Raw genomic sequence first — 12,923 nt, forward strand, 5'->3', positions numbered from 1 at the left:
TTAGAGCAGAAATAAATTATATACAAACTACAAAAACAATAAAACACATCAATGAAACAAGGAGCTTGTTCTTTTAAAAGATCAAGAAAATTGATAAACTTCTAGCCAGACTCATTAATAAAGGGGGAGGGACTAAAACAAACAAAATAACAAATGAAGGAGGAGAAATAACAACTAACAACACAGAATTACAACTATAAGAGAATATAAGAAAAACAGCATGCCAACAAAATAGACAGGCTAGAAGAAATGGATTAATTCCTAGAAACATATAACTTACCAACACTGAAGCAGGAAGAAATAGAAAACTTGAATAGACCAATTACCAGCAGAGATTGAACCAGTAATCTAAATACTTCCAACAAACAAAAGTCCAGGACCAGATGGCTTCACAGGAGAGTTCTACCTAACATTTCAAGAACAGTTAATACTTATTATTGTCAAACTATTCCACAAAATGTAAGAGGAAGAAAAACTTCCAAATTCATTCTATAAGACCAGCATTATGCTAATACCAAAACCAGATAAAGACATCACAAAAAGAGAGAACTACAGGTCAAAATTTCTGATGAATATAGATGCAAAAATCCTCAACAAAATACTAGCAGGCCAAATCCAACAATACATTTAAAAAAATTCACCACAATCAAATGGGATTTATTCCTGGGTTGTAGGGTAGCTCAATATTTGCAAATCAATCAATGTGATACATCACATCAGTAGGGAAAAGGATACAAAACATATGATCATTTCAACAGACACAGTAAAAGCATTTGACAAAGCACAACATCCATTCATGCTGAAAGCCCTCTACAAAGTAGTTTCAGAGGAAACATACCTCAACACAATAATGGTCATATATGAAAAACCCACAGCAAACATCATCCTCAATGTGGAAAAACTGAGAACTTTTCCCCTAAGGTCAGAAATAAGACAAGGATGTCCATTTTCACACTTTTATTCAGCATAGTACTAGAAGTCTTAACCACAGTAATTAGAAACAAAAATAAATAAAGGGTGTCCAAATTGGGAAGGAAGAAGTAAAACTTTCACTATTTGCAGATGACATGATACTATATAGAAAACCCCGAAGACTCCACCAAAAAGCTACTTGAAGTGATAAATTAATTCTGTAAATTCACAGGATACAAAACCAATGGGCAGAAATCTGTTGCGTTTCTATACACTAATAATGAGGCAGCAGAAATAGAAATTAAGAAAAAAAATCCCATTTACAATTGCACAAAAAAATAATAAGATGCCTAGGAATAAAACTAACAAAAGAGCTGAAAGACCTATAATCTGAAAACTATAAAACACTGATGAAAGAAATTGAAGATGACACAAAGAAATGGAAAGACATTCCATGCTCATGGATTGAAAGGACAAATATTGTTAAAATATTTATACTACCTAAAGTAATCTACAGATTTAATGCAATCCCTATCAAAATACCAACAGCATTTTTCACAGAACTAGAACAAAAAAAATCCTAAAATTTATATAGAAGCATAAAAGACCCCAAATATCCAAAACAATTTTGAAAAAGAAAAGCAAAGCTGAAGGTATATTAAAAGATGTAGTAATCAAAACAGTATGGAAGTGACACAAACATAAACACATAATTCAATGGAACAGAACAGAAAACCCAGAAATAAACCCATAGTTATATGGTCATTTTTCAACAAAGCAGGAAAGAATATCCGATGGGAAAAAGACAGTCTCTTCAACAAATGAGGTTGGGAAAACTGGACAGCCACATGCAAAAGAATGAAACTGGATCACTTTCCTACACCATACACAAAAAATAAGTTAAAAATATGTTAAAGACCTAAATGTAAGACCTGAAGCAATAAAAATCCTAAAAGAGAGCACAGGCATTAACTTCTCTGACATTGGCCATAGTAACTTTTTTCTAGCTAGGCCCCCTGAGGCAAGAAAAAGAAAAGCAAAAATGAACTATTGGGACTACATCAAAATTAAAAGTTTCTGTACATTGAAGGAAACAATCAACAAAAACTAAAAGGGAACCTACTGAATGGGAGAAATTATTTTCAAATGACATATTCAATTAATGGTTAGTGTCCCAAAATATATAAGGAACTTCTACAACTCAACACCAAAAAACTAAACAGTCCAATTTAAAAATGGGCAGAAAACATGAATAGACATTTTTCCAAAGACATAGAGATGGCCAACAGACACATGAAAATATGCTCAACATCGCTCATCATCAGGGAAATGCCAATCAAAACTACAGTGCAATATCACCTCACACCTGTCAGAAGGGCTAAAATCAACAAAATCAACACAAGAAACAACAGGTGTTGGAGAGGATGTGGAGAAAAGGTACACCTTTGTAAACCCTTGGTGGGAATTCAAACTGATGTATCCACTGTGGAAAACAGTATGGGAGTCCCTCAGAACTACCCAATGATCCAGTAATCATACTACTGGGTATTTACCCCCAAAATACAAAAACACTAATTCAAAGGGATGCAGCCCTATGTTTATTACAGCATTATTTACAATAGCCAAATTATGGAAGCAGCCCATGTCCATTAATTGATGAATGGATAAAGAAGATATATATATCTTATATATATATAATGGAATATAATTCAACCATAGAGAGGAATGAAATCTTGCCATTTGCAACAACATGGATGGAGCTATAGAGTATAATGCTAACTGAAATATGTCAGCCAGAGAAAGACAAATACTGTGTGATTTCTCTCATATGTGGAATTTAAGAAACAAAACAAATGAACACAGGAGAAAAAGAGAGACAAACCAAGAAGCAGACTCTTATCTACAGAGAACAGGCTGATGGTTGCTGGGGGGGAGGTGGGTTGGGGGATGAGTGGAATAGGTCGATGGGTATTAAGGAGTGCACTTGTTGTGATGAGCACCAGGTGATGTATGGAATTATTGAATACTATATTGTACTCCTGATACTGATATAACACTGTATGTAACTATACTGGAATTAAAGTTAAAGTAAATTAAATAATAAAATTAAATTAAATTAAATTAAATAAAAAATAGAAGTACCATATGATCCAGTAATTCCACTACTGGATATTTACCCAAAGAAAATGTAAACAGTAATTCAAAGAGACATATGCACCATTATGTTTATTGCAGCATTATTGACAATAGCCAGGATACAGAGGCAACCTAAGTGCTCGCTGATAGATGAATGGATAAAGATGTGATATTTGTATACAATGATGTGTAACACTTAAAAAAAAGATTCTTTCCGGAGCAAGTGGGTGGTTCAGTCAGTTAAGTGTCTGCCTTCAGCTGGGGTTATGATCCCAGGGTCCTAGGATCGAGTCCTGAATTGGGCTCCCTGCTCAGCAGGTTGTCTGCTTCTCCCTCTCCCTTTGCTCCTCCCCTCCACTTGTACTCTCTCTCATACACTCTCTCTTTCTCTCTCAAATAAATAAATAAAATATTAAAAAATTCTTTCCTAATGTTTCAATGTCTTTCCTTACATTACCCATATGTTATTGCATGTCATCTACCTTTTCCATTAAAGCTCTTAACATGTTTATCATAGTTATTTTGATTCTCTGTTAATTTCAAAATTTGTGTCATATCTGAGTATGGTTCTGATGCTTGCTTTATCTCTTAAGACTGCTTTTCCTTTCCTTTTAGGTATGCCTTGAAATTTTTTTTCTTATGGAAATCCAGAAATGATTTGTTGGATAATAGGAACTGAGATAAATAGGTAGTTAGTATTAGGTTTTATGTTAATCTGGTTAGGAATTGCTTGCCAATTTTTAATGTTTGCTATAGTTTTAAGTGCCAAAGACTTCAAATTTCTTTAATGTTCCTGTTTTTGTCTCCCCTGTTGTCTTTGAGTTTCCCTAAGAATTCATCCTGAGATAGAGCATAAATTTTATGGTGCTGTCATCTGTAATCCACTGTTTTTACACTATAGCCCTGTCAGTATGTGGTAAACACTCTATAATATTGTAATTAAAGTTCAATCTCCTGGTGGCATTTTTCTCAGGGCTGTGATCTCCAAAAGTGTTTCTTAATTCTCCCTTCAACCCCCTAGGTAGGCTAGGAAGCTTAAGAGGGCCTAGAGTCAGGGCAATGCCTTTCCCCTAAGTCTGATGGAACTATGAAAAGTCTTCCCTGGAGAATGTTCTGGGAAATTTTCAAGAGGATTCCTTTTCCCCTCTCTGTCAGAGCCATGATGGCATTTTAGTTGGCTCTTCTTCATGACAGTCTGGTGAGATTTCTGGAGATAAAACTTTTGAAGGTTGGAGAATCCCTTAGAATCTGTCCCTCAGGAGTCTTCCTTGAAGCTAGTCCACTCTCAACTTCCATTAATTCATAAAAGTTACCATTTAAGTTTTCCTATCACTTTCTGGCACCAGTAACTTCTTCTTTAGGTAAGTATGTGTTGGTTGTAACTATGAATTCACCTGTCTTTCCAGAGTTGGGGTTGTTTTCATTGTGACCTCAATTCTCTGATGGGTACTAGAAAACCATCAATTCTGTTTGTTCAGCTGTGTGTGTGTGTGTGTGTGTGTGTGTGTGTGGTTAGGATGAGATTGACCAATTTCCTAGCTTTTTACATATTGTGGCTCTAATGATATCTTTATATCAGAAAGTCTAATCTTCAATAATCATGGGTATTTTGGGGGTGCACTTCTTTATAACTTTAAATATCACACTGACATGGAATCAATTTAACCTTCACACTGGGCAGGCTCTACCAAGCATTATTTAAATATACCCTTTTTATAACATTTTAATAAATAGCACCTAATTTTCCTTACTCAAATTTTTCAAGGTAGTTATAGATTTTGGGATGCCTACCTGGTTTGCCAGGACTGCTATTTTTTGGTAATGACAAAGTGAGCTCTTAGTGACCATGGCTCTCATTGGTAATTCCCCTTCCCAGGTACGGCTGCTCAATCCCAAAGGAGATATTTTATTTAAACTGGGACAATCAGGGTGGATTTTTAATGTGGAACAGGAAAGTCCATATATTCCTGTTGACAGAACTTCAATTGACATTTGTCTTTCCTGAGACTTACTTATCTGTTCTTTGAATTATATGAAACTCCATCAATTTTTAAATGCATTTCCTTTTGGATGAGCAGTAATAATAACACTTTCCATGTGACAGTCACTCAGTTTTTGATGCCTTCTAACATATCAACTCATTTGATTCTCACAGCCACCTTGGAAGTTAATTACTATTTTTTCCCACTTTTAGTGATGAGGAAATTAAAGCAGAGGAACATCAAATACTTTTACCAAGTTCTCAAAGCTAGTAAGTTATGAAGGAAGGTTTCAAATGCTTGAGTCAATTGAAGATCTGATCAACTATGGGATAGATTAGTATCAAGTAAAAAATATTTGGAGACAGTTGATATCTCTGGTGAGAAAAAAATGAAGACTTTGATTCAAGTAATCAAAGAAGTGGTGGTAGAAGGGATAGGCCAAAAGTATGCAGTGTGTGTTGGTAGGGTGTTGGTAGGGGTAGAACTAGATGATAACTCAAAACCTTTTATTCTGGAAACCTGGGTGGATGGTGACATCATTTTCTGACATAAAAAGAACAACTTTAAAGAGGTGGAGAGAGAAATTGAAAGAGATTCAAATGAGTTAAACTTAGGGCTTGATGACTTTAGGATCTTATGAAATACACATATGGATATATCTACAACTTTAGAAGTGTATATTCATTTCAGAAGATAATTTTAATCTGGAGATATAGGTTTGGAAGTCACTAATTAAACTAGTTAAATTAGATTCTTATTTTATTTATTCGAGAGAGAAAAAGAGGGTGAGTGGGAGGGAGAGGGAGAGAGAATCTGAAGCAGACTTCACTTTGAGCTCAGGGCCAGTTGTGGGGCTCGATCCTATGACCGCCATGAGATCATGACCTAAGCCAAAACCAAGAGTTGGATACTTAATGACTGAGCCACCCAAGCACCCCAAATTAGATACTTATTAAATCAAACAAGTGGATATAGTTTTTAAAAAATATTTTATTTATTTATTTATTTATTTGACAGAGAGAGAGAGCACAAGCAGGGGGAGCTGCAGAGGGAGAGGGAGAAGCAGACTCCTCACCGAGCAGGCAGCCTGATGTGGGATCCATCCCAGGACCCTGGGATCATGGCCTGAGCTACAGGCAGATGCTTAATTGACTGAGCCACCCAGGCATCCCTGGATATAATTTTCTAGACATTAAATATATTTTTAAAAGATAGGTGAAGTCCTCTAAATTTCGGAGAAAGGGGAACCCTCCTACATTGTTGGTGGGAATGCAAGCTGGTGCAGCCACTCTGGAAAAGAGTATGGTGTTTTCTCACAAAGTTGAAAATAGAGCTACGCTACAACCGCAAAGGAGATGTTTTATTTAAACTGGGACAATCAGGGTAGATTTTTAATGTGGAACAGGAAAGTCCACTGTTGATAACAGTGATAGAACACACAGTGTGTGCTTACCATGTTCTAAACATTACTTGTTCTAAACATTTCATAAGTATTTAATTTTTAAAATAACCTAAGGGTGTTAATAATTTTTCTTCTTTTTTTAAAGAGCTCTCATAGAATATTATTTCAATGCATTCTTCTAAGCATCAGATAAAAATAGATCAGAGTTGACTCCTGGGCTTAAAACATTTTGTCAGTCCATGTCAGGGAATTTTTAATGATGGTTAACCAGCTGTGACCTATTAGGCTAAAGCAGTATTGGGATTATTTATGTAAATTTATAGGGTGGAAATTATTGAAGATATCTATTACATACCAATTAAATAAGTTAGTGCTACTTTCAGAGGTAATATCCTAGAAAAAAAATTTTAATTTAATTTTATTATGTTATCTTAGTCGCCATACATCATTAGTTTTTGATGTAGTGTTCCATAATTCATTGTTTGCATATAACACCCAGTGCTCCATGGAATACATGCCCTCTTTAATACCCAACACCGGGCTAACCCATCGCCCCAACCCCTCCCCTCTAAAACCCTCAGTTTGTTTCTCAGAGTCCATAGTCTCTCATGATTCATCTCCCACTCCAATTTGCCCCCCTTTATTTTTCCCTTCCTACTATCATCTTCTTCTTCTTCTTCTTCTTCTTCTTCTTCTTCTTCTTCTTCTTCTTCTTCTTCTTCTTCTTCTTCTTCTTCTTCTTCTTCTTCTTCTTTAACATATAATGTATTATTTGTTTCAGAGGTACAGGTCTGTGATTCAGCAGTCTTACACAATTCACAGCCCTCACCATAGCACATACCCTCCCCAATGTCCATCATCCAGCCACCCAATCCCTCCCACCCCCCACCACTCCAGCAACCCTCAGTTTGTTTCCTGAGATTGAGTCTCTCTGGTTTCATCTTGTTTCATTTTTTCCTCCCTTCCCCTATGCTCCTCTGTCTTATTTCTCAAATTCCTCATATCAGCGAGATCATATGACACTTGTCTTTCTCTGATTGACTTATTTCGCTTAACATAATACCCTCTAGTTCCATCCACAACATTGCAAATGGCAAAATTTCGGTTTTTTGGATGGCTGCATAATATTCCATTGTGTATATATATATAATATACCAAATCTTCTTTATCCATTCATCTATTGATGGACATCTTGGCTCTTTCCATAGTTTGGCTATTGTGGACATTGCTGCTATAAATATTGGGGTGCACGAACCCTTTCAAGTCACTGTATTTGTATCTTTGGGGTAAATACCCAGTAGTGCAATTGCTGGGTTGTAGCGTAGCTCTGTTTTCAACTTTGTGAGGAACCTCCATACTGTTTTCCAGAGTGGATGCACCAGCTTGCATTCCCACCAACAGTGTAGGAGGGTTCCCCTTTCTCCACATCCCCACCAACATCTGTCCTTTCTTGACTTGCATCGGACTGGTGTGAGGTGGTATCTCACTGGGGTTTTGATTTATATTTCCCTGATGCCGAGTGATGTTGAACACTTTTTAATGTGTCTGTTGGCCACTTGGATATCTTTGCAGAAATGTCTGTTCATGCCTTCTGCCCATTTCTTGATTGGATTATTTGTTCTTTGGGTGTTGAGTTTGAGAAGTTATTTATAGATTTTGGATACTACCCCTTTTTATTTTACTTAATTTATTTTTTTATTTTATTATGTTATATTAATCACCATACATTACATCATTAGTTTTTGATGTAGTGTTCCATGATTCATTGTTTGCATATAACACCCAGTGCTCCATTCAGTACGTGTTCTCTTTAATACCCATTTCCAGGCTAACCCATCCCCCACCCCCTCCCCTCTAGAACCCTCAGTTTGTTTTTTAGAGTCCATAGTCTCTCATGGCTCATCTCCCCCTCCGAGTTCCCCTGCTCCATTTTTCCCTTCCTAATATCTTCTTCTTTTTCTAAATATATAATGTATTTTTTGTTTCAGAGGTACAGGTCTGTGATTCAACAGTCTTACACAATTCACAGCACTTACCATAGCACATACCCTCCCTAATGTCTATTACCCAGCCACCCCATCCCTTCCACCCCCACCACTCCAGCAGCCCTCAGTTTATTTCCTGAGATTAAGAATTCCTCATATCAGTGAGATCATATGATACATATCTTTCTCTGATTGACTTTCTTCCTCGGCATAGTACCCTCCAGTTCCATTCACATCATTTCAAATGGCAAAATTTCATTCCTTTTGATGGTTGCATAATATTCCATTATATATATATATATATATATATACCACATCTTCTTTATCCATTCACCTGTCGATGAATATATTGACTCTTTCCATGGTTTGGCTATTGTGGACATTGCTGTTATAAACACCGGGGTGCATGTATCCCTTCAGGTCCCTACCTTTGTATCTTCGGGGTAAATACCTAGTAGTGCAATTGCTGGGTCGTAGGGTAGCTCTATTTTCAACTTTTTGAGGAACCTCCATACTGTTTTCCAGAGTGGTTGTACCAGCTTGCATTCCCATCAACAGTGTAGGAGGGTTCCCTTTTCTCCCCATCCCTGCCAACATCTGTCATTTCCTGACTTGCATTCTGACTGGTGTGAGGTGGTATCTCATTGAGGTTTTGATTTGTATTTCTCTGATGCCGACTGATGTTGACACTTTTTCATGTGTCTGTTGACCAATTGGATGTCTTTTTGGAAAAATGTCTGTTCATGTCTTCTACCCATTTCTTGATTGGATCATTTGTTCTTTGGGTGTTGAGTACGGTAAGTTCTTTATAGATTTTGTTACTAGCCCTTTATCTGATATGTCATTTGTAAATATCTTCTCCCATTCTGTTGGTTGTCTTTTGGTTTTGTTGACTGTTTCCTTTACTGTGCAAGAGCTTTTTATCTTGATGACGTCCCAATAGTTCATATTTGCCCTTGATTCTCTTGCCTTTGGTGATGTGTCTAGGAAGAAGTTGCTGCAGTTGAGGTTGAAGAGATTGCTGCCTCTGTTCTTCTCATGGATTTTGATAGATTCCTGTCTCACATTGAGGTTTTTCATCCATTTCGAGTCTATTTTTGTGTGTGGTGTAAAGAAATGGTCCACTTTCATTCTTCTGCATGTGGCTGTCCAAATTTCCCAACACCATTTGTTGAAGAGACTCTTTTTTCCATTGGACATGCTTTCCTGCTTTGTGGAAGATTAGTTGACCATAGAATTGAGGTTCTATTTGTGGGCTCTCTATTTTGTTCCATTGATCTATGTGTCTGTTTTTGTGCCAGTACCATACTGTCTTGATGATGACAGCTTTGTAACAAAACTTGAAGTCCAGAATTCTGATGCCACCAGGTTTGCTTTTCTTTTTCAACATTCCTCTGGCTATTTGGGGTCTTTTCTGGTTACATACAAATTTTAGGATTAGTTGTTCCATTTCCTTGAAAAAATGGATGATATTTTGATAGGGATTGCATTAAATGTGTACATTGCTCTAGGTAGCATAGACATTTTCAAAATATTTGTTTTTCCAATCCATGAGCATGGAAGTTTTTTCCATTTCTTTGTGTCCTCCTCAATTTCTTTCCTTAGTATTCTATAGTTTTCTTAGTACAGATCCTTTACCTCCTTGGTTAGATTTTTTTTCCTAGGTATCTTATGGTTTTGGGTGCACCTGTAAATGGGATGGACTCCTTAATATCTCTTTCTTCTGTCTTGTTGTTGGTGTATAGAAATGTCACTGATTTCTGTGCATTGATTTTATATGCTGCCACTTTACTGAACTCCTGTATGAGTTCTAGCAGTTTTGGGGTGGAGTCTTTTGGGTTTTCCACATAGAGTATATCATCTGCAAACAGTGACGTTTGACTTCTTCTTTGCTGATTCGGATGACTTTTATTTCTTTTTGTTGTCTGATTGCTGAGGCTAGGACTTCTACTACTATGTGGAATAGCAGTGGTGATAGTGGACATCCCTGCCGTGTTCCTGGCCTTAGGTGGAAAGCTCTCAGTTTTTCCCCATTGAGAATGAAATTTGCTGTGGGTTTTTCATAGATGGCTTTTATGATATTGAGGTATGTACCCTCTATCCCTACACTATGAAGAGTTTTAATCAAGAAAGAATGCTGTACTTGTCAAATGCTTTTTCTGCATGAATTGAGAGGATCATATGATTCTTGTTCTTTCTTTTATTAATGTATTGTATCACATTGACTTGTGGATGTTGAACCAAACTTTCAGCCCTGGGATAAGTTCCACTTGGTTGTGGTGAATAATCCTTTTAATGTACTGTTGGATCTTATTGGCTAGTATTTTGGTGAGAATTTTTGCATCCATGTTAATCAAGGATATTGGTCTGTAATTCTCCTTTTTGATGAGGTCTTTGTCTGGTTTGGGGATCAAGGTAATGGTGGCCTCATAAAACGAGTTTGGAAGTTTTCCTTCTATTTCTATTTTTTGGAACAGTTTCAGAAGAATAAGTATTAATTGTTCTTGAAATGTTTGGTAGAATTCCCCTGGGAAGCCATTTGGCCCTGGGCTGTTGTTTGTTGGGAGATTTTTGATGACTGCTTCAATTTCCTTACTGGTTATGGGTCTGTTCAGGTTTTCTATTTCTTCCTGTTTCAGTTTTGGTAGTTTATACCTCTCTAGGAATGCATCCATTTCTACCAGATTATCTAATTTGCTAGCATGTAGTTTCTCATAATATGTTCTTATAATTGTTTGTATTTCTTTCATGTTTGTTGTGATCGCTCTTCTTTTTTTCATGATTTTATTTTTTGGGGTCCTTTCTCTTTTCTTTTCATAAGTCTAGCCAGGGTTTTATCAATCTTATTAATTCTTTCGAAGAACCAGCTCCTTGTTCGTTGATCTGTTCTACTGTTCTTTTGGTCTCTATTTCATTAATATGCTTTGATCTTTATTATTTCTCTTCTCCTGCTGGATTTGGGCTTTATTTGTTGTTCTTTCTCCAGCTCCTTTAGGTGTAGGGTTAGGTTGTGTATTTGACACCTTTCTTGTTTCTACAGAAAGGCTTGTATTGCTATACTTTCCTTTTAGGACCACCTTTGCTGCATAACAATTTTGAACAGTTGTGTTTTCATTTTCATGTGTTTCCACCAATATTTTCAATTCTTCTTTCATTTCCTGGTTGACCCATTCATTGTTTAGTAGGATGCTTTTTAGCCTCCATGTATTTGAGTTCTTTCCGCCTTTCTCTTGTGGTTGAGTTCCAGTTTCAAAGCACTGTGGTCTGAATATATGTAGGGAATGATCCCAATATTTTGGTACCGGTTGAAACCTGATTTGTGACCTAGGATGTGATCTATTCTGGAGAATGTTCCGTGGGCACTAGAGAAGAATGTGTATTTTGTTGCTTTGGGATGGAATGTTCTGAATATATCTGTGAAGTCCATTTAGTCCAGTGTGTCATTTAAAGTCTTTATTTCTTTGTTGATATTTTGCTTAGATGATCTGTCCATTTCAGCGAGGGGGGTGTTAAGGTCCCCTACTATTATTTTTTGTTGTCGATGTGTTTCTTTGCTTTTGTTATTATTGCCTTATATAATTGGCTGCTCCCATGTTAGGGGCATAGATATTTACAATTGTTAGATCTTCTTGTTGGATAGACCCTTTGAGTATGATATAGTGTCCTTCCTCATCTCTTATTATAGTCTTTGGTTTAAAATCTAATTTGTCTGATATAAGGACTGCCACCCCAGCTTTCTTTTGGTGTCCATTACCATGGTAAATGGTTTTCCACCCCCTCATTTTCAATCTGGAGGTGTCTTTGTGTATAAAATGAGTCTCTTGTAGACAGCATATTGATGGGTCTTGTGTTTTTCACCAATCTGATAGCCTCTGTCTTTTGATTGGGGCATTTAGCCCATTTACATACAGGGTAACTACTGAAAGATATTAATTTAGTGCCATTGCGTTGCCTGTAAATAGACTGTTACTGTATATTGTCTCTATTCCTTTCTGGTCTATGTTACTTTTAGGCTCTCTCTGTGCTTAGAGGACCCCTTTCAATATTTCTCATAGGGCTGTTTTGGTGTTTGCAAATTCTTTTAGTTTTTGTTTGTCTTAGAAGCTTTTTATCTCTCTTTCTATTTTCAATGACAGCCTAGCTGGATATAGTATTCTTGGCTGCATATTTTTCTCATTTAATGCTCTGAAGATATCATGCCAGTCCTTTCTGGCCTGCTAGTTCTCTGTGGATAGATCCACTGCCAATCTAATGTTTCTACCATTGTAGGTTACAGATGTCTTGTCCCGAGCTGCTTTCAGGATTTTCTTCTTGTCTCTGAGAGTTGTAATTTTTACTATTAGATGTTGAGGTGTTGACCTATTTTTATTGATTTTCTGGGGGAACCCTGTGCCTCCTGGATTTTCATACCTTTTTCCTTCCCCAAATTATGGAAATTCTCTGCTATAATTTGCTCCTTATACCTTCTCTCTCATCTTCTTCTTCTGGGATCCCAGTTATTCTATA

The 12,923-nt window shown here is 36.6% G+C and overlaps 1 pseudogene; it reads left to right on the top strand.

Moving 5' to 3' along the window:
* Positions 1–4,894: 4,894 nt before the first annotated feature.
* The window catches only part of LOC113922242, a 99,584-nt pseudogene continuing 91,555 nt past the window's right edge, over positions 4,895–12,923 (top strand).

Source organism: Zalophus californianus, chromosome 9, assembly GCF_009762305.2.
Source record: "Zalophus californianus isolate mZalCal1 chromosome 9, mZalCal1.pri.v2, whole genome shotgun sequence".
Lineage (NCBI taxonomy): Eukaryota > Metazoa > Chordata > Mammalia > Carnivora > Otariidae > Zalophus > Zalophus californianus.